The sequence below is a fragment of the Terrapene carolina genome, unplaced genomic scaffold (genome assembly GCF_002925995.2).
Source record: "Terrapene carolina triunguis isolate 2854851 unplaced genomic scaffold, T_m_triunguis-2.0 Scaffold58, whole genome shotgun sequence".
Taxonomy (NCBI): domain Eukaryota; kingdom Metazoa; phylum Chordata; order Testudines; family Emydidae; genus Terrapene; species Terrapene triunguis.
Genome location: NW_020664409.1, coordinates 23,020,783 through 23,044,224, shown reverse-complemented (window position 1 = coordinate 23,044,224; position 23,442 = coordinate 23,020,783). Strand labels below are relative to the sequence as shown.

The 23,442-nt window shown below is 39.6% G+C and overlaps 1 protein-coding gene across 1 annotated transcript in view; it reads right to left on the bottom strand.

Moving 5' to 3' along the window:
* CDH19 (cadherin 19) overlaps nucleotides 1-19,974 on the bottom strand; it is a 163,032-nt gene extending 143,058 nt beyond the window's left edge. Inside the window, exon 1 of the mRNA XM_024206277.2 lies at nucleotides 19,929-19,974. The gene's annotated coding sequence lies outside the window, so the exon portion shown is untranslated. The remainder of the gene's footprint in view (nucleotides 1-19,928) is intronic.
* Between the last annotated feature and the right edge of the window lie 3,468 nt (nucleotides 19,975-23,442).

The following is a 23,442-nucleotide window of genomic DNA, read 5'->3' as shown; positions in this document are numbered from 1 at the left end:
GAAATGGAAGATAAACAAGGGTTGGCTAGAGCCAACTAATCTGTGCTTATTTTTTAAAACTATTTATTAAAATGTTCTAGATACAGATTAACTTTCTTTTGCTCAATATTATTTCATTTGCCTTGAAATGGAAATGGCAAACACTTTGATAAATTAATTGTAAGGGTCCCTGGTTTCACACACACTTCTTTTAAATACCTTTGCATCCTCTGCTGAAGTGTAATTTTGTAACTTCTTTCAGCTATACTTCTCCATGAATTACAACAGATGCCACTGACACATCCTACAGTGGCAATTAAGAAAGGGAGTGTTTTTCCTCTTTTTTGCTGGAAACACAAGCGGTATTACTAGTGGAAGGATACTGCACTTAAAGTCTTGATCCAAAACTCATGGACGTCACTTGGAGTCTTTCCATTGACTTCCATCAAGCCCTAGGGAAGCCCTGTGCATTACTATGCCTTCACAGCATAAAATCTCATGGCTTTACTGAGGACTGAGCAAAACAATTGTCTTTTACTAAGAACCAGTCTGAAACTCAGTCATGTTCCCAATCAGAACTCAACCTTTTTAGATTATATAACGCTAGCATCTCCCAGAGCCACCTATCTTTGTTGGTAAAATTGCAAGATTCAACATCTATGAAGACTTGCTACTGGGCCCAAAGTGCTAAACAATGTAAAGGTAGTGCTCTGACACACAATGCACAGTGTGTCCTTCTAACATGAAAAATCCAAGTATGTGAGAAAGATAAATTCAAAGAACGTAGCCAAGAGGCAGCTACAGTTGCTCTGCCTAGCAACACAAGTATATTAATAAGAACAAAGAGAATGGAGAAGAGTCCGTTGGTACTACAGGGTGAAGATGAAAGTTGGAAGAGTTCTATGAGCCTGTCAAGGACAAAAACAATGGGAAGGATGAAGATCATGATGTTCTGGGATTCTATCTGGGGACGTTCAAACAGAGGGAGGTCATTAGGATGTCAGAAAGCTGTCACATATAGAGGTAAGAGGAAGAGAGAGGGAACACAACACAGGGTGAAGAGTAAAATGCAACATCTTCTGATAACAGAAAAATATTCAGAATGTTCACACAATGGTAACTGTATGGTACTGCTAAAGTACCTGTCTAAAACAGGTATCTAAGAAACATGATAGCAGATGATATTCATTGTCATCAGGTGCAAAGTATTATACCTAGGAAAGGGAGGGAAATAAGCTACTCCTACAAATGGATAGTCTAAGAATTATGATATGTCTCCACGGCAGCTGGTAGTGTGCTTCCCAGCACTGGTAGACAGACATGCACTAGGTCTGCTCAAGCTAGTGCACTAAGAATAGCAGTGTGGCTGTGATAGCACAGGCAGCAGCTTGGGCTGGCCACTAAGTGCAAATTTGCCTGACCCCCTAGCTATGTACTCAGATGGATACCCTGAGCTGCTGCCCAGGGTGCTATGGCCACCCTGCCATTTTTTGCATGCTACCTCAAACAGAGCTAGCGCATATCTGTCTACTCAGTCTGTAAAACACAATCCCAGCTGCTGTGGAGACATACCTTTAGTTTCTAACCTGGTAGAAAAAAGAGCCATGCATCAGTGTGTACATCTGCTTACTGCACAGAAGTGGTCAAAAAAAGCACATAACATTTCTACTGCATTGGGAGGGGACAGAGAATAATATGAGAAAATGTAAGTTTATTAGATAAGTCTCTTCTCATTTTGTGAGTAGTGGACCTGATTCATAATTGCATTGCACTGTGCCAGTGTAATTCCACTAAAATCCTACACTCGCGTAGTGTCCAGACAACCAGGTGCACAGTATTTTGTTTGCAGAGTTCATTTCTCAACAGAAGCATGTTGACTTGGCTGCTGGCAGAGCATTCTCCACAGCAACCTCTCCCCTTGGAAATTCTCTGCCCCCTGACCTTCCAGGCACACTACAAAGCTTGTATATGGTGAGGAGCTTTAGGATCCCTGTTGCCCAGCTAGGTCCTGCAGCCACAGCAGCATCCACAGTCTCTAAGGTGCCACAAGTACTCCTCGTTCTTTTTGCTGATACAGACTAACACGGCTACCACTCTGAAACCTGTCAACATACATCACTGGCTCTTTTTCCCTTTCTTTCCTGCTCCCTGTATAGGTTACTCCTGCATAACAGACTAGTTAGAGAACTGATAGTTTCTGAAATATTGGTTCCTATGTTTTTAAAGTCCATACATACCAGAAAGGGAAGGCCCAAGTTTTTCTTACATTTAATCTCTGAATCCAAAACTATGAATGCAGACTGCACTGTATCCCCAAAATAAAGATGAACTATTGACACCCTTTAGTTTTCTATAAAACTTTTTATCTTAGTTGTTCCATTGAGCTTACAGCATTGCTAACACCAATACCAAACCCAGAAAGACAGAGTCTGAGTTAGGAGCCTGTGGCAAAAAAAAAAGCAAAAAAAAAAAAGCTCCTTTTCTGTAATAAAACAACTAAGGAGAGGTAAAACCTTTCAGTTTCTTTTAAAATGGGACATAGTTTTCACACCTGTCATAGTTTTATTTTGTCCGCATCTCTCTAGACTCTCAAAAACACTCAGGGATCCATTCTTAGGGCTTGTCTTCACATTTTTAGCTCTAGGTATAACTCAAGTGTTGCCCCCAGCCCAACATCTATTCACACATGCATATCTGTAGCTTGAGTTACTTGAGCTAGCCAGCCTATTAGGAGGTGTGCATTAACGCATGAGTGCTGCTGATGCTGCAACTAGTAATACTGTGGGGACTCAGCTACTCTGTGCTGCTAATCCAATCACTCTGTGCATCTTGAGTGTTGTTGGCAGAGTTGCCAACTTTGGTTGGATGAATTCCTGGAGGTTTCATCACATGACATTATCTTCAATTGAAGATTAATCTTTAATTCCTGGAGACTCCAGGACAATCCTGGAGGATTGGCAACCCTAGTTGTTTGCAGGGCTGGCTCCAGGGTTTTTGCCGCCTCAAGCATAAAAGATAAAAAAAAAAAAAAAAAAAAAAAGCCGCAATCTGCTCTACCGCCACCGCTTCAGTTTTTGGCGGCAATTCGGCGGCTGGTCCTTCACTCCGAGAAGGACTGAGGGATCCGCTGCCAAAGTGCCGCCGAAGAGCCGGACGTGCTGCCCCTCTCCGTTGGCCGCCCCAAGCACTTGCTTGCTGGGCTGGTACCTGGAGCCGGCCCTTGTTGTTTGACAAATCGCTCTTGAGCTAGGCTAACTCACAAAGAGTTAACCTGAGTGTAGTTAACACAAGCTCATATTACAGTGAAGACAAGCCAGTGGTTGCACCTGAGGTCTGCTTTGTGCAATTGAAGAGATGGAGCAAAGATGTCTCTCTGATCCTAGGGCTGGCCCAGGGACAAACCTCAAGGCTGTGTTAAATTCTACCAGCTGCAGTGGGCCTCAAAGGACTGTTACAACAGCCAAGCTGTCACTGGAGCACTTCACCAGTATGCCTCAAACCTGACCTCTATCCATCTCTAGGAAAAAGAGAGAGAGAATAGTTCTTATTCTAAGCCCATTTAATCCTTGGTCTCTTTGATGAAGAGGCCAAAGTGCACTTGTTTTGAAGGTGGCTTTGTTGATGAGAACCTTGTCTCCCAGGAAATGTACTGTCACCACCATCTAATTTTTTTATATCCTACTAAACAGCCACCAGATATAAGCAAGTTTCAGACCGTGCCTACCTGAGTCAAATACAAACCAAAGTCCTACACATAAAAATCTTTCCAACAAGTAAAGCCTACTCAGCCCATTGTTATCAATCAACTGAACAAAATGAAATCAATTTTCAAAATAAACCCAATCCTGCATTTCTTTGACAGTTTAAGAAACACACTAGTTAGGTCCCAATCTTGCAAACACTTGTGCATATGTCTGATTAAAATAAGACTGCTCATGGTCAAAAAATTAAACCCATGTAAGTGTTTACAGGAGCAGTGTCTTATTTGGGAAAAAAATTACTTTGAAATACAGCTATAATCATATTTTAATATACAGTATATGGGGATAGTCTCTTGCACTCTCCTCTCTCTTTTACCACTAGGGTGGTGCACGGAGAACAGAAACTGGTTTCATCTCCCTGAATGGGGATTCCCTTTACACACTGCAGTGCTCAGTCAGCATGCATGTAACCAGCACCACCACTACCCTTAATTGCACCCCCAGTGTGGGTAGCATAAAGCAGGTGTAACCAAAGTGTGCTGCTGGTGACTACTACCAACTGGCAAAGCTTAGGGCAGTGTCCAGGCTGCTCAAAGTCCAAAGAGACCACTGTTGGCATAGAACCAGCCATGGAAACTGGGAACTGTAACCGTTCTGGTTATCACCCCTCTCTGTTGCACCCAGTTGAAAGTCTGCAGACAGTAGGAGCAGAAAATCTAGACCTATGTGTTTTTGAGGTTATATCAATACCTCTTCGGCCTTGGCTACACTTGCAAGTTACAGCGCTGTAAAGCCTGCCCCAGCGCTGTAACTCACTCCCCGTCCACACTGGCAGGGCACTTACAGTGTTGTATCTCCCTGGGTACACCACTGCAGGTACTCCACATCTCCGAGAAGAATAACAGCTGCAGCGGAGTGGCTACGACTCACGGGTGTGAGTGTAAACGCTTGCAGCGCTGTACTAATCACCTTGTCAAGTGGCCAGTTCTCTCCATTGTTGTGACTGGCTGCAGGAATGCGGAAGTGCCGGTTTCAAAGCTCGTACCACAGAGAAAAGCAAACAGTTTGCAGCTTGCTTTGAGTGAGTAAATGAATGAGCAGGGGGCCGGGAGTTCGGAACTTGCAAAACAGAGAGCTGACATGCTCCAAAAAGCACTCTCTCTCCCCCCACACTCCCTGTCACAATCCACCCCCCCCCCATTTTGAAAAGCACGTTGCAGCCACATGAATGCTGGGATAGCTGCCCATAATGCACCACTCCCAACACAGCTGCAAATGTTGCAAGTGTGGCCACACCACTGTGCTGGCAGCTGTCAGTGTGGACAGACTGCAGCGCTTTTCCCTACTCAGCTGTACGAAGACAGATTTACCTCACAGCGCTGTACAGGTCTATATATCAAGCTCAAGTAGAACATGATTTGGGTTTATCATTAATCTGTGTATGGGTTTAGAAATGTATTTAATAGTGTGAAATATGGGCCGATGTGGATACAGATGGGGAAAAAAAGCCATTTTCCTGCTTTGAAATATTCCTATGTTATGAATTTTTGGAAGAGAGCATATGAGCTCTTTCAGCATGGCTAAAGACATGTCTTCAGGTCCCAAGAGATGGATTCAAATCTATGAATGGCACTGATAAAACTGATATGCACTGGTGAAAGATTCAGCAAGTAGGGAACATTTTCTAATTTTATACACTAGGAACAAATAGAGAACTGGAGCAGAACTGGTTCATACAAAGGGTAATAAATCCATAGAGTAAGATACAAGTACATGTAAATAAAGGAAAGAGTATAAATGATTTCAAGAGACTCCTAGCATAGAATTATTTCTAAACAAGGAAGTGACTGATGGATATGATGAAAAGGTGAGAAGTTGAACCACGGGAATAAGGTAAACCATAAAAAAGTATGCATGCTGAGCTGAATGGGCATTTTATACTTCAAAAATTCTTATGTTCACTAACCTCTGCTGGAATTTATCAGTTTAGTTTGATCTTTCTGCAGGGTGCTCTGTAGAAGATTTTTGCCACTGTTGCCCATTGCTTCAGTGATACCTATTATCTGAAAAGTGCATTGGTGTCTTTATTTCCTATAAAAGATGGTACCTTATCCTATGGATTGTATATTATGTTTAAATGAGAGTTTGAGCCTTAAAGAAAACATATGTCCCAGTTTTACTGGGAGACTCATGGGTCTTTCATCTGATGTTCCAAAAATATTTATTTGCAGGATGCCTAAAGTGTCCTGGCTAATATTTCATCAGTCAAGATATAAAGAGTTCGATAATGACAAAATGTCTGTGCAAGTCATATTAGTATCCTGATACAAAGTGCTTTGTACAGCCTCGCTTCACTGTCACTATGTACTGAGTGTGCATTTTATTCTAATCATAGTTTGAGGATGAAGCTTGTCAGGTTTTAAATGAGGTTTATGTGTTGGCAAACCAGTCTAGCTAATGCAAAAACTTGTGCGAGACTTCCACTCTGTCCTCTTGAGGTGCTTGAGGGATGTGAATAGAGGGAGTGGGCACTTGTGCTCTCTCTGTCTCTCCTTGTCTTCCCTCTTTGATGGCCATGGGGGAAAGGAACACAGCTCAGCCTTTCTTCATTTCTTCTCCACTGATCCAGATGCAGCTTTTCCATCCCAATTGGAGCCGACCAGAATGTTGAGTGCTTGAGTATCTTATAACCTTTAAACATGTTGCCAATAAAACTCTGGGAGTTTGCTTTTGAAAATATGGTCCCCTTACTGAGCCTACTGTCATTTTTAATTACTGTGAGTTTTAGTGTTGATTTCAGTGAGGGTCAGAGCAGGCCCAGAAGAACAAATATATATTAGTCAGATCCAGTTATATAGGCTGAATTGTCTGGTTGCCATTTGTTTGGAGTTCTTTTGAGAGTTTTCATGCTCACTTAACCCTCTGGGCTTCTTGGCCCTTTAAGTTAAAGGAGTTGTTCACAGAGGCCAAAGCTACAATCAAGAGGGACACTTGGCAATGGCAGGAAACACTGTCAGCCTGTCTCACTAGTCTGTCATAGATTTACTAAATATTTCAGTGCCAGTTGTACCAGCTCAGCATGGCCAGTGTGTAAAAGGATGGGAAAATCTCACAGGCTTATTTTGAGTAGGCATCCCAACATTTTAATGGTCATTTATCTGAGCATCTCAACCTATTTGATCAGGATATCAGAGCTTCCTGAAAAGAAACGGAATGCTCTTTATTCTGTCTGTCTAGAACAGTGGGAGAAAAACTTCCCTCTCTGCACATGCATGAACTTACTAGGTGTTCAGTCGTCTGGCCCTGATCCAACAAGGTATTTTAGCATGAATTTACCTTTAAACACATACATAATCCCATTGAAGTCGATGGCACTATCTATGTGCTTAAAGTTAAACTCATGCAAGAGTGCTTTGCTGGATCGGGGCCAGAGTCTTCGAGTCCTCTTTCTCTTTATGATATTGGCCTAATGCAAGCACTACAGAGATATGTGCATAATTTAATTAAAAGGTTTTTCACCCTCTCCTTAACAAGCCCAACCCCACAAAATGGTGCAGCTCTGGTAGGAGTTCTGAGTAAAGTCTTGTGTTAACACTTATTTAAACCATCTTGAATCACCTGAACAGCAGACTACTTTTGTTTCTTCTTCCAAAGGCTTCTCTGTTTTGTATGGCTAAAAAAATTAACTACAGTTCTACTCTTAGGTTTACTTCATGACCCATTTCATTTACAAAATGAACATGGATTTATAATTCTTAAGAAACTTCCCAGCTATATTGAAAGTGAGGACATTAGAACTCCAGCAGCATCTTATCCAAACCTGTCTGTGACTCTTCTTTCTTATTTGATCATCTGGTATTTTATAACTCACGAGACAGAGATTAAAGTTGGTGTTGTGAATAAAAATAATTTGCTAACACACATTCTGCTCTCTGCAATATTCCAATAACAAAGCCTAGCTTAGTATGTAACAGATTCCACATACCTCCAATGCCTGGATCCACATTAAATGAATGCATATTTTACAGATTGGACCAGCTGAGCCATTTTCATATGAATAGGTAGCTAATAAACCATAGAAAGCTCTTGAAGTATATAAATGATTCTAGTAAGGAAATCCAAAGGAACAGGCAATGTTAAGTATGTGACGGTATTACATGGCCTACTGTGGTATATTGTGACAATGTGAAACTTGTGAACTTGAGTTGGGTATTCAAGGAGCAGAGACTCTTGAGCTTCTTTTTCACTACAAATGTGAGAGAGCTGCTGACAGAACATTCTCTGTAATGGCCTCCTACCTCTCACAAAGTCAGAAATAGACCCAATGTGTTGACTTTTCAGGCACATTGCTAAGACCGGCTGTTTGAATGGTCATCGGCAAAGGACTGAGGCAACTGAGAGTGGAATTTGAATCTTGTTGGAAAGTTTGTGTTGTTTTAAACTATATTAGTCATATGACTGGATCAAATCATGTTCAGTAGTATGGGAGAAAGAAGTGCTTCTGCTTTGGTCAAGTTTTACTTTCTATCTTTGATATTTTTTATCTGCATGGCAGGGGAGCCCAAAGCAGTGGATTTGATATAAGACTGAATCTGAATAAATAAATACAATATTTGTAAGTGGAAGATATGCAGATAATTGCTGTGCTAGATGTCGATGCTCTACCACACCTGAATTGTCAGATCTCTAGACTTCAGTCTTCAGTCATCAATTTCACAGAGAATATCTTTTCAGACTCAAACTAGCCTGATTTGGGTAAATTTAGCAATAAATTAAATTCTTTTTGAAAGAAATCTTTATATATTTTTTTTCATTTTCTTTTCTCCAGTGTTCTTGTCAAATTTCAATCCAAATTCCTAGTCTAAATATCAGCCAGTCAGACATTCTATCTGCATGGCCTATTGATACATTCCAAGTATTATTTACTTGATTATAAAGCCTGGTTTGATGGGATACAATCACTATTCTGTTCTCAATTACCCTTTGAATGTTGTATTACTCAGACACCCATTTAGATGATGTAAATGTAAATGACCTAATAGGTTAGTATTCTACCATGGTGATAACTGAACTCAAATGTCAAAGCAAACTTATAAACAAAATCTGCCTTTTTGCTTAACTGAAATTATGATCCAAAAAGCATAGGAGTATTATCTATGGCAGTTGGTTGTTTTGTATTTCTTTCACTTATATGACATAGCTATATGTCTCTAGACACATACTTGTTATATAGGGACATTTCAAGATTCTCTCTACAACACAGTGTAAAGGAAAACTGACAATGAATGAACAAAATGACACTAAGTAAAAAACACAGCAGATTGTTAATGTATTTTGTTTTTACCATAATGTGAACTGAAATCTATTTCAATTGTCGGGGAAATTTTTGAGCGAGGAAAATGTCTCTCTCTATTTGTTAAATTGATCACATTTAATTTACTTTTGTTTAAAGTCCTGTAAGTAACATTTCATTGTTCTATGACTAAAAACATCTCTCTCTTATCTGGTCAGTCCTGTCCTCATAAAAATAATTGTTTGTAGATTATAACTATAACTACTTTTGAAACACTGAACCTGATTCTATTAGTTTAATATAAAATATGGATTTGGTTCTAAACTCAAATCTCTGTCTTTCTCTCTCTCTGTCTCCCACGTGCATTTTTGAAATGGCACCAATCACTGTAAAATTTGAGCACTTCCTAAAGAGTTGAAAGCCAAAAATTTGCAATTAGCCCATGGTCTGATTTTCCTTTTCACTTGCCCTGAGGCAGTCAGACTAATTTTTGGTTCTATTTTTTTCTGCCTTTTTTTTTTTAGTTTTATTTCCTCCTTCTCTCTTCCATCTTGTCTGCATTGCTTTATTCTCCTCTTCCTCTTAATTCTAATTCATGTCATCATAATCTCCAGTGGATGAGAAAGCCCTGTCTCTCACTCCCCCAAGCTTCACCCTTGAGGTCTTGAGGTTGTTAATGTCTTAATTCCTGAGGAACAGGGCTGTTGAGAGAAAGAGAGCTTATAGTCACCCAGAGAGATGTGTTGTCTGAAATGCCCATGACCAGTTCTGTGGAGTACCCTGAAAATTAGGATCACAATTTTGAAACTGACATTATTTTCTGTGAGACACACTGTAGTGAGCAGATCACCTGAATGAGATTCTATGAACTGCTAGAATTTTTTTGGGAGGGAGGATGCTGCATTCTGGACTGACTGAGGCTTTTGTAAAGTTGAAGTGCACATTCCATTGGATAATACGGTGCAGTAATCAGCTTGGTGGTTAAAAAGTGTGGATCGCAGTGACAAAGAGATTATCTGAGAGGATGTGGCTCAGTCTTTTAGCCAGTCTCAAGTAGAATCAGATGTTTTTTGCAGCTGGAAGTAGTTGAGACTCCAGCAACTGTTAGAAGTCCGAAAGGACTCCAAGGGTGAAGAGTGATTTGACAACATAGTGACAGACTCTTGATAAAGAGTGATGTGAAGTTGGCATTCTGGTCTTCAAAATGTTTTCCTCTCCCTCCCTCCCCCCAATATCATCCCTATGCCCTGTCTTACTGGGATTCATCTTCAGCCAACAGTGTTTTATTCAGATCTGCCAGGCACTGGTAATTATGGAATTCTGTGGAAATGATGGAAGTGAAGCATACAGGTAGGCATGAGAGTGTCAGTAGCAGCTGCCAGTGCTACCTCATAGAATCTGACTAGATTGTCCACATCTCAGCTCTTCAGTTGGGCGTAGTTTTTATCTGGCTCCATGGGGGTGAGCCATAAAAGGCAGAATCTTCTATTTCCTTGTTTTGTTGTGCTCTCAGTTTTGAGGAGGGAGTGCTCTATCAGGAGAAGGGTTTGCTCCTGCCTTTTCTGATGTCTGCTCCTAGGCTAAGGATCCAGTCTTGAGTCTGATCAGCTATGTGAGTTGTACATGAAGTCACATGTTGGGAATCTATCAGTGGATTGAGGGGACAAGAAGATTTGGTTCACTATGTCTGAGGTGTTGCCCACATGGATATTAAAGTTTCCTAGGACACTTCTCCTGTGGACACCATCAATGAGTCAGAAATGTTATCAAATCCTCTGGAAGGTCTTCATTGTCTAGGGAATCTGTAAGCAGTATGTCTATGTTAGTGTGTCTTCTTAATGTATCTTGAGTTACTGTGAACAAAAGCTTAAGGAAGATCTGGAGTGATTCTTTGTTAGGATCCCTCAAAATGACCAACAGCAGATTGAGATTCTTTTACCTACCTCACTTCTGCTACATACAAGCACATGAAGATGAACTGAGGAAGGAGTTTCTACCTTAAATGAAGGTCCATACTTTGGTGGGTTTCATTCACAAGATAAATATTGTTGTGAGCATCTAATTGTAATATACTATAAAATATTTGCAACTACAGTACTTTTTTTCAAGAGTGAGAGCAAATGGGAATAACAAAAAAGTAACCTGAGAGGACTAGAAAAATCAAACCAAACCAAAACAAAAAAACCCAAAACAAAACAAAAAGTCAACCCTTTTTAGAGAGCACAGGCTACTAGTAAAAAAACGTGTTAAAAAGCATACGACCTTAGGCTTTGTTCACACAACAGCAGAGACAAAAATGGTACTTGTTCATTCTCTTCTTGGGTGACTTTGCATATGGGATATGGCATGCACAAAGCAAATGTTCAAGCAGGGTTCATGGGCAAGAGAGAGACTTGCCCATAAAGTTTCCCTTAAAAAAAGGTTATATTTAAAATATTTCTATAACTTTTTTATTACTTCATTGTTAAAAAATATGTATTCACCTAAGTAGAGTGTTCAATCTATGCCATCCAGTTTAGCTTGGGTATCTTTACTGTTCACAAATTTGGTATTTAGTAACATAACATGAAATAAACTAAGCATATTGTTTTTTATTATTTTTCTTTTGTATGAAAAAAAATATACAGAAAAAGTCTGAATCACTCATTCTGTTATCAAATGCACTGGATTCAGAACATTTGCATTGTATTCTACAGTGTTAAGGAATCATCTCCTATATAATAACTATCTGCTGCATTTATATTCCTTTAGCATATTTTTGTTATTTCTAGTCCTTTTTTTTTTTATCCTTGTTAAATCTGAAATGGGAGTAATTAATTTTAAGTTCCCCATGAGTCTACCACAACCACCTTGGGAATCAGAAAATAAATGGCCTACAATTTCCAAGCCATGTCATCAAGATTATTTTACTGCAACCTGATGTTCCTTGTGCCATTCTAATAAAGATCACCACATTTCAAGCACATAAAACTATATTGACAATCAATCCTACACACTCTGGGTTTCCCTACCTGTTGTTCGCTTTCTGTAATACCTTTGGGTACCTACACTAACTTATTCTATGGTACATCAACTGCTTGAATGCTTAAGCTTTTAAACAAATGAGCCAAATTTTCAAATAAAACCTTCATCACAAGGAAGGGCAAACCCTTTTGATTGTGATCATTGAAAGGAAATGGTGACTGGGTTTTTCAGCACACAGTTTAGATCACCTTTTACAGAAATTCCAATGACTGCTTTGAGAACATCTATCACTAGTTTTAGTTCCTCATCTGATATTCAGGGATAATATTGAAGAGACATTGGAGGGACATGAGGGCCAAATTCTCACTTTTGAAATAGATTATATGTATTTTTGTCTTCAGACATTGACACAATGGCCCCTATCCCTTGGTAAACAAATAATCTCTGACAAATGAAGAGGAAAGGAAGGAGACTACTGCACTGGTGGCAAAAACAAACAAAACAAAACAACAACAAAAACCACCTCATTCCAAATCTGACTGATTGCAAAACAGAGAGAGACTTCCTATATTTTCTAGATCACTGATGTGGTAGAGGCAAAAAGTAAGCGTCCCCTACACTTCTCTAAAGTCCAGACCACTAGAATTATTAATTCTATGGCCTAGTGACTCTAGACCAGTGATACTCAGACTGTGGCTCACAAACTGCAGAGGGCTCTTCAATGCATCTCCTGTGGCTCTTTGCAGCATATAATAATTAAATCACATAACGTTTTAATATCAACCAGTCTAAGTTATTAACCAATCAGGATGCTTTTACTATGATGTTAATAAATTATGTTATCAACTTCACTAAGTTATTAACTTATTTGCTATGAGAATATTATATTATATTTATATAAACTAAATATTTCCCCTGCCACACTATTTACATATGAATTAAAGAACTTTGGACTGAGAAGGCAACTGGAAACTGAGTGAAAGGTGCCTTGGTGAAGGGAAACAGAAGCAAGTGGTCTGCATTGTGCTACATCTCCCTCTGGAAGGCAGAATACAGGCTGTTCTCAAACAAATAGGGGTTAGGCCCTTGCTAAATAAGCTAATACTTAATGTTAATGACTTTATTAATTACCACCCTGTCTCAACCTTCCCTTTCTGGGAAATGTTACGAGACAATCCATCATTGAGTAGCTTCATCTTCATCTGAATTATTCTGAATTTCTGTGTATCTATCAGTTTCATGGTTTCAAGTTTGGTTTTGGTTTTAAAAGCTTCACTAATTTGGTCAAAGGTCAGATGTTCCTATTGACTTTAATAGCTATGCCAGTGGCCTATTGATACTGCTGATGACAAGATATTGCCAACTCATCTGAGAGATCTGACAGGGATGGGATAGATTGCTCCTCAGTGGCTCTGTTCCTTTCTTTTTGCGATTGTACTGAGAATGTAGCATTGCTAACCACATTTATGAGATTTTTAACAATAATACATTTAGGGTTTTCTTTATTTGCCTGATGTGACTGGCCATGTACCCTGAAGACCTGCCAGATGCTGTTCTATCACCTCTCTTCCTTTTCATGTGTATGTAACAGTATAGGGGAGACTTTGTGTAATTTGGAATGCGAGTAGGCTTGATTCTCAGCTGGTGTGAATCAGGCCCAATGACTCTTAGCTCTTCCTTCACTTATTGTGACATCTGGATGATGCATTTTCCTTACTTTTCCAGTGCCTGACAATGAGATGGCTAAGGTTTAGTCTGAATACTAATCAGCTGATCCTGGTCAGCAGAGGGAAAGCAATTAAAACCTTCCCCTTGCAACTAAAGACGTCTTTTCTAATGCAGAAATACAGACTTCATAAAATTATATTTCATGGTAAGCTTATGGTAATTGAGTTCTAGCAGCTGTAGCAAAACAATGCCTTTTCTTCAACGTGGAGGCAACATAGCACATTATTAAATTCAATGGATTTTTTCGGATAGGGTTGTAGTATATAGACATCTGACTAGATGTTAAAAGTTTTCACAGACATAATACTGCAAATCAATAGTCACAATAGGGATGACAGCAACCCTTAAGTAATGTTACAGCAAAAACATATATTGTTATATCCAGGGTTCACCAAATGGTGCTGTTACACATAGTATTACAAGTTTTTCTTAGTATGTGAGCCAGGATTTAATCTTGGAAGAAATAATGTATTGTTTTTAGTGGTAGTATTGTAGCTTTTCTTGGGAAGCTGTGACAAGGAGCAAAGGATTCTACTCTCTGTCTTAATCTCTCGAACTAGAGTCAATTCTCCAGGTAGAGTTGCTCCCAGCAAACTGGGCATTAGTGGCTGGGCTAAGATGCCTGGAAAAATAGAATTGCCTGTGTGCTGTCTGACACCTCCTCTATTCCAAAAGTGATGTATATTTGTAAATTAAGTTGTACTAAAAATATGCACAGACCCAACATCACTGGAGCCTTGCAAGTCAATTTCTTATTGGAGAAGAAATTAGATATCTGCCACTGATCAGTGGAGAAGCAACAATATTTAAACTTGACATGAACATAATTTAATTTGTTGAAACCATCTTTAACATACTTTAAACAATGATAATGTGAACAGTGAATTCAGCCGAAGTATGTTGTTTTATCACAGTTGACTATCCCTAATTTTAATAAAACAAACAAAATACGTTGTGCAACTGTGAGAGCTGATTTGAAAAAAAAATAGTTTGTCTTTTTGTATAAATACGTATGTAGTATTAGGTAAATATATATTTAACACTTTCAAATCTGTTATATATTTGACAGGCCTCAATATTTGCTTTACAGCTGTTGTGGTATACTAAGTAACAATGTTTGTGTCCAAATTTTGAAAACAGATTTACCCAATGGACTAGCCACATGCACTCTTAAAGTAGAAAGTTCTAAGATATTCCAATACTTTGCATGAACCTTTCTTCATTTGTGGATCATTGACCTGGTCAACTGAAAGGGCAATGGGCTCTTACTACTTATGGTCTGTCACATCAACCTGGTTGTGATGCACATGAACCAAGTGCTGTTCTGTGTACCCATGAATCAGGAAAAATGCTCAATTTAAGTCAATGTTTTTGCCTGAATAAGAGTGCAGGATTAAGCCTGACATCAACAATGTATAGGACTACTAAAAGTTCAGGTGGGATCAACTGTGCAATTTTTATGTCCATAGGATGAGTAATTCTTTGTGCTATGGTAGCACGAGTTGGCTCCAACAGAAATCAGGGCCCCATTGTGCTAGGTACTGTACAAATACACAGTAGGACATGGCCAATGCTCTGAAGAACTTGCAGTATAAATAGGCAAGACACACAAAACGTGTGAGTGGAAACAGGAAATGACTTCTCCTAGATTACTCAGCAGATCAATAGCAGAACCAGGAATGGAACTGAGGTCCCTTGACTCCCAGTTCAGCTCCCTAGCCAATGGATCACACTGATTTTTACCCTTACTTGGGCTAACTTCATTATGTGAAGTAAGTGATCACCTTTTTTTACACATACAGGGTTAGTTCGATTCTGCTTTAGGGGGAAAAATATTGGAGTTTAGGCTGCAATATTCTTTCTAGAGTCAACAAACTCCTCGCGGCAGCTATTCTCTTCCTGTCTGCATGTCCAATGCTTAGAACAGCAGGGAGCAGATCCAGAAAGTATTATATACCAACAATAGCTGAACAAGTACATGTTTGTGTTTGGTGGGTTGTTTTTTTTTTTAAAAATATTGAATCTGGCAGCACAAAAAAAACAACTAAACCTGGTAAACGTTAGGACCAAATTGGCTTCTGGTCTAAACTGGCACAGCTCCTTTGACTTCTTTAGCGTGTCCGCACTTACACCAGCAGAAAAAAATGTTCTTTTGTGGGATTTTTAAGCAAAATCAAAACAAAACTACATTTAAGAATGATCAAACTGATATAACACTTCAAAATTGCCTTATTTTTTCTCCTGTGCTGAGATCATAAAGAAGTTTCAATGGGTCAATAACATTTTTAAAGAAATTTACATTTCTGTGGTCTAATATAACAAGAAAACCACTTATAATGGAGTCAGGTGTCAGAGGGGTAGCCATATTAGTCTGAATCTGTAAAAAGCGACAAAGAGTCCTGTGCACCTTATAGACTAACTATAGTCTGTTAGTCTATAAGGTGCCACAGGACTCTTTGTCGCTTATAATAGAGATCATCTACGTTGCAGCGTAGCATTGAGGACTGACTCTGCAATAAGCTCACTGATTTCTACCACACTATTGGTTTGATAGGATTTTTGCCCTCTGAAGTTCTTATAGTGACCACCAGGAGCATTAATTTCCATTTTTTTCTTCATTTGGGATTTCCTCATGTGGCCTGTTCATTCCTTAAATTCACACTTATTATGGTTTGCTATCTTGCATAATAGAACAAGAAGATATACTGCATAATAAAATCTGACAACCATACAAATGACTGTGCCATGTTTGTCTAGCTGGATGGTTACACTCTGTATTTGGACACAAATAGTATCTAACAAAATTATTTAAAATCTTACATTAGAGTCCAACACTATCCAATGGCTGAATGTTTGACTCATCAGTAACTGCCTCTCCACCACATCAACCCAGATAAGTAATTTCTATAAATATATCACTTCAGCATTGGGTCAAAACCTTTCGCAAGAGAGCTGATGAGTAAGTGGAATTCTTTAGTGCCTGTGACATGTCTTATGTGGAAAGGGTAGCTGGAAGATGCAAAAAGAACCTAAAATCTGAGAAACAAGTTTAGAAAGTGCCTTTTACCACTGTGCCCCATTTCCCCCTATTTCACAGAGATGTTTCAAGGCTTAATTAATTGGGCTACATTCTGTGCTGGTGTAAACTGGCACAGCTCCACTGACTAATTTACATCACCAGAGGATTTGGCCAGCTGTTTCTAAAGTGCTTTGAGCTCCTTAGATGAAAATCATTATTACTGTATGCATCCATCTTTTAGCACCTGATCTGTACCTATAGTGTAGGTACTCTCACCTCTTGTCAGAATACACTACAGAGTAGTGCAGTGGAGACATCCTCTATTTCAATAGGTATCTAAAGAAGAGTACATGGCTTTTCCTAACAAAAGGGAGTAAAGAGGCATATAAACAGCCTATGATGCGGAGTATAAACCCTGCACCAGTGATGAAGGGATTAAATACACTGCTGTGGGCAAGGCTGGACCTGCCCTTCCAGCCCTATCAATCATGTCAAGGGTGGAATAAGGATTTAGAAACAAAGTTCCCAGCAGTTGCTGAGCAGTGGTGGGAGAGACCAGATGGCAGTGCTATAGCTCCCAAAGGGGATTCCTGGAAGCCTTTGGGGAACTGCCCTCAGGAAGGCCCTCAGTGTCATTTCTCTCTCTCTGTGCCACTGCTGCCCCCCGCCCCCTCCGGATACAGGAAAACTGACTCTGGTATACTGGCGGTAAAAACAAGTTGGGTAAGCCCCAAGACAAGTTGATTAGGTGGTTGGTGCTGTTCCCTTCTGCTCCTGTTGGGGTTAAACAATCCCAATCTCTGAGAATTGAGTGGGACTAGGACAATGGAAGCCAAAAGGCCCATCCCCATCAATCCAAAAGGATTATATAAACATTGTATCATTAGGGCTCCTACTTAGGCAGATGGAGGCACCCTAAGGACTTCTAAGCACCTGTCTGATAGGAGGTGCCTGTTAGCAGCCTGAGAACTATGACAGAGCTGCATCAGTGGTGGTTACGGTTCAAGGTGGCAACTCCTTGCTCATCTGCATGGTAGGGGCAACAGGCAGAGAGTGGCAGGCAGAGTGACTCCACAGCTTGGTGTTCTGGTCAGCATAGCTAAGACATGGCAGGAGAAGTAACTTGCATCAGGGAAAGGGTTGACATATTACATCTCCCTGGAGCAAGGACGAAGGTTGAGGGATTAACTAGGGACCAAACTGTGACTTTTACAACTATGTGCTGCCCCTTACTCAGTGCTTGGGGTAATTCCATATTCTAGTCCTAAAAAAAAGCCACTGCCCATAGGAAAACATTGAACAATATGGTCCATAGAAAGAACGTTATTCCTATGCCACAGTAGGTCAACTATTTCTAGCTTTCTCTTCCCTATATTCTTCGTGATTAAGAAGATGGGCATTAGAACAGGAACTCTGTGTAGGATTTCATCTATACTTGCTGCTTAATCCCTATTTTTATTTCCTACTCCTCTTTGTGACATCATAATTGGTCAAGTGGAAACTAGTCTGTCACAAAGGGTTATAATTTTGGGTGGGAATTAAGCAGAAGGATAATAATGAAAACAGGAATTGGATCCTTACCTATGCCACTGCAATTAATCCTGATGACTAAAGTGAACAAAGTTTGGCCCAGGATTTTTTCCTGTTTCCATGAAATTGCAAGAATGAAAAACTTGGAAAATATATGATCAGTATGAAAATGAATTTAAAAAACATTTTCACTCAGTTCCTTGCTCCTGAACTAGAAAATACCTCCTGTCAAACTTATACTTCACTACTAATGGACACAGAAACATAAAACTAAATCCTTTAAAATTCTCTATCTTAATGTATCCTGACTGGTTCTGAGCACCTTCCAATCCCAATGAAATCAACAGGTCTGATCTGATGTCCACTTAAATCAATGGAAAGGCTTCTTCAGTGTGTCTTGGATCAGGCTCAGTGGGCTCAATTCTCAAGTTGAGATCAATTCCACTTTATACAAGGCCCAAGGGAACAGCAGCCAATGTTATGACCCTTCTCCTTTTAAATTATGACACTGCCATAATTTCCTGCAACTAAACAAATTAAATTGATAAAATTTAAAAAATGCTTAAAACCCATACATTTGCACAACTGAATTTAAACAGATAAAAATAAGAGCTCCAACATTGGTATGTGTATAAATTATAAACAAATAAAAATGGAATTCTGCCAAACCTATATGTACAGCATAGACATATGATACTGTTGCTACTTTATACCACTATCAGGATTGGGCGACTATATATGCTGCTGACTTCTAAGCCATCTTTTGAAGAGTTTGAAAATTAGATGCTGAAGAATTAAAGACGCCAAGATGCATAATTAAAAGATAGTGACTGACTGAGGTATTCAGGTGTGAAACACTATACTATTCGTTTATCTTATTTAGTTACAAATATACTTTAATATAGGTCAGTACAAGAAATGGGTTAACTTGGTAGACCCAAACACTATTAAAATAAACACAGCCAGCCAGACTGTGGCCCTAGAGAGAGATGAATTCAAATCAGTGAGGGGGAGGAGTGGTGGAAAGGAAAAGCTAGAAGAAAGTAGGGCAGAAATAAATAATAAAACAATGCTGGGTCTTGAAACCAGGAGGCTACTGGGGTGGAATTCAAGGCATGATTGATGCAAGGGATAGGACGCATCAAGAAGAGGGAACTTAATAAATTATTAAAGCTGCAGTGTGGCAGAATTGCAGGTAAATGGTGAGGGGAAGAGCAGAGGGCATAAGAACTAGATCTAGAGAATGATGGAGACTTGGGGAATGATTCGATGAGCTACTGTGTGCCCTCAATTCCCACTGTAACCAGTTAAATATGCACAGCACCTCATAGAAAGCACTCAGTTCCCTGTAGCATTATGCCTTTGTTGATCAATATCCATGGCAAAAATGCCCCAAATAGGTGATCACATATTCTAGTGTTCTCTCCCAATTGCTTTCTAAACTCAATTTCTATAAAAATCTATAGATTATTTGAATCATCACCTCCCCTAAATAATGTATACAGCAGTGTGATAGTGATGTAACTAGCCCTACTAAACTCGTAGAGCAGATAAAAATTGTACTGCTTCCTATGCCTCTTCCAAAATTATAACTCCCTCCATTGAAAATATACAGCCTAAAATGAGTGGCTGGGGGGAGAATCTACTAAGTTTAGATTGCCCTCTGTTTTAGAGGGAACAAACAGACAAGAAAGTAAAAAAATGAATTCCATACCTGGTCTCCCAGTAAAGTCAATTCTCCCCTGTTTGGAGGATTCCTTCTCTGTGTGTTTCAGTATCTCAGCATTAACTCACTTGTACACCATTCATCACTATCACAGATGGAAGCTATGCTAGCATCTGTAGCAGCTGCAATGTGCTTTGGATGAAAGATCTCCCTGTTTCCTGCTAACAATGTCAATTGTTCTACAATCTCAGTATTCAGAGTTGTCCTTTAATAGTTAGAGACAACATTCCCAGCTGTGCCTGGAATGAGTTTTGAATAAAACTGTCCAGGCGGCTAAAAACTCAGTGGTATTTATAGTTCATGAGGACCATACTTTTTGAATCTGAAACCAATATATGAGTATATTGTGGTAGTCTTCCTCTTGCTAGACTGCTACTATTGTATAGTCATGTAAACAGGCTTCCATCAGAGATGAATCTGGCAATGAATGGCAGTGAACTATTTCTGCTAGATATCTTGCACAATTTAAATTCCATGGGCCAGATCCTCACCTGGTGTAAATCTGTGGCATCAAACAATTGTTCCCATATTTGTTTGTAGCCCCAATTTACAGTAGTTGATATGGTATAAGGTAGAAGAGACAGAAGGTAGATGACTGGCTCTTATGATAGTTTACACTCTGTATCAACGAATGTCATGTTTGCTGGAGCTTACCTCTTCTTAGCTGCTTTTTGTGATCATTTATTCCCTTCTGCCCTTAAGTGAAGTTAGTACTCATGAAAAGAGCCAGACTAACAGCTGTACAGACCCAATTCCTTCATTTGTCCATAGGCCAGAAAGCTTCCCATGCTACCTCATTGGTGGCCTTCTTTCTTAAACCACCCAGACTATCAAAACGTCTGAGGGGGTATCTCCATTCAACTTTTGGCTTGTCTGACACGGTCAATAAGTCTACCATTTAATGCTAACAGGTGGTGACACTCTGTGGTGATTACTTATACAGCAACATAAGTGTTGATGAGGATTCACAGACAAGTTAAAGAAATGGTCCCTAACTGGAGGGCCCAGGAATCCCATTGGATTCCTATACACTGCAAATCAACTCACATCAAATAGGCATTCAGAATCCATCTGAGGGAAATGAATTTTGATGACTGAGTAGGATTAAGAACTGTAATCTAGCACTGAAAAGGCAACACTCCTTCTCTCTTTACATAAACATTTTTTTATTATTATTTTCAGATTGCATCTGTATTCATCAACTTCATTCCAATATTTGTCCTAATACTGCTCTTACATCACTGATTTTACATGGTATAACTCCTCTAGCTCCATTTACTGACTTGTATTGATCTGAGAGGAGAATCAGGCCCCTTATCTCTAGGTCTAGTATGCTTTTTAAGATGGCTCTTTGTGATGGATATCAATATGATTTTCAATGTCTCCATCCAAATATTTCAATATCTGACTTTGTCCACTGACCAGGGATTAGAACAACACATTTCTTTTCCTGTACCTTGTACACCCTTTGTATCTGGAGTATTAGTTTATTGGTGTATTTGTTGTTCCACCAGCCCTTTCACCAAGTGCGGGGAAAATGTTAAGTTAGAACTTCTGGTTTTAATTTGAATGAAGGAAGATAGTTTATCTCCAGCAGTTCTCACATGGGTTTATGGGCTTTTTATAGTGACTAAAATGGGTGCAGATATTGTGAGCATCTGCTAAAAAAGATTTGAAACTATCTTCTTTCTAAAAATAGAAGAACGTGTCCTAGTAACTTGAGATGGAGTCCAATATGGTCCACATGTGATTTATATATTTGTTTATATATTGTGACAAAGTTCCTCCTCTATCTTGGTGGGTCCTGCGCTTATTGGCGGATTTTCTTGCCTCAGAGATTCACCATGTGGGTTGGGAAACAGCCCAGAGACCTTTCCCTCTGGAAGAACCCAAATTCCAGGTCAATTGGGAGGTTTGGGGGGGGGGGGAACCTGGGCCCGCCCTCTACTCCGGGTTCCAGCCCAGGGCCCTGTGGACTGCAGCTGTCTATAGTGCCTCTTGTAACAGCTGCATGACAGCTACAACTCCCTGGGCTACTTCCCCATGGTCTCCTCCAAACACCTTCCTTATTCTCACCACAGGACCTTCCTCCTGGTATCTGATAACGCTTGTGCTCCTCAGTCCTCCAGCAGCACACCCTCTCACTCTCAGCTCCTTGTGCCTCTTGCTCCCAGCTCCTCACACTCATGCCACAAACTGAAGTGAGCTCCTTTTAAAACCCAGGTGCCCTGATTATCCTGCCTTAATTGATTCTAGCAGCTTCTTTTTAATTGGCTCCAGGTGTCCTAATGAGCCTGCCTGCCTTAACTGGTTCTAGCAGGTTCCTTATTACTCTAGTGCAGCCCCTGCTCTTGTCACTCAGGGAACAGAAAACTACTCATCCAGTTACCAGTATATTTGCCCTCTACCAGACTCCTGTACCCCACTGGTCTGGGTCTGTCACAATATATATACACATACACACACCACATTACATTGCTCTTACTATGTTAGTATCATTGCCCATGCTAACAGCTGGGAGGGGGGAAAAAAACATTGAGAGGTAATATTAGTTCAACCAACAGACTCAAAGTGCAGCTTGCTTTTTAAAAGTTACTGCTCTTGCCTAAGACCATTATCAGAAATAACAAAAGGTGAGCTGTAAAACAAGGGGAATTGTTTGTCAACCTGCTCATGTATAGCTTCTTATGTATCTTCCTTTCATCTCAAGAGTATTTTATTCCTTTAGGACGTTGTATAGAATAGGTGACATATTGTGCAGCCTTATATATTTGAGATGCAGGGTTGTTTTTTTAGTTTGTAGTTGTTTCATAGATTGTAAACAAATAGTGACCACCATTTATCAAGTAATTCGCCAACCATTACTGCACAGTTGTATCTGAAATATTTATATGATGTTCATGCTTTGAGGCACTAACCATGATTAGGAACCCGTCATGCTAGATGCCGTATATACATATCAGAAGAGTCAGCCTCAGTTCCAAAGAGTTTGACAGTGACAGTGAGAAGAGAAAGAGGGACAGAGTTCAACTCATCAAGCTGGCAGTAGAAACTAGGCCTCCTGATTCCCAGTCCAGTGCCCTACCAGATCACACAATCAAAAGAATCCACTGAGTTTAAAATATTCTTTATTTGGTTTTGGCCTCTTTTAGGCACCTCTTTTTTTAAATGAATGAAATTAACTTGTAATTTTAACCTAATTACTTAAGTACCCAAATTTGCAAATCTTGCACTCCCATTAACATCACTGAGAGTTTTGCATACAGGATCAAGCCCTGGGGTTTGGGGTTTTTTTCTTATAGAAAATAACAAATCTCTCATCATGAAGGTTTTGTTTTCTTTCCTGTCCACATTATGAAAGACAAGACTATTGAACTGAAGCACCAAGAGCAGAATTTGGCGAGTTGTGTTTTGAGGCAATGGTAAATCCAGGAACTAAAAGTCAATGGGATTATATTCCCAACTATGTCACCATTTTCTTGAGCAACCTTGAAAATTACTT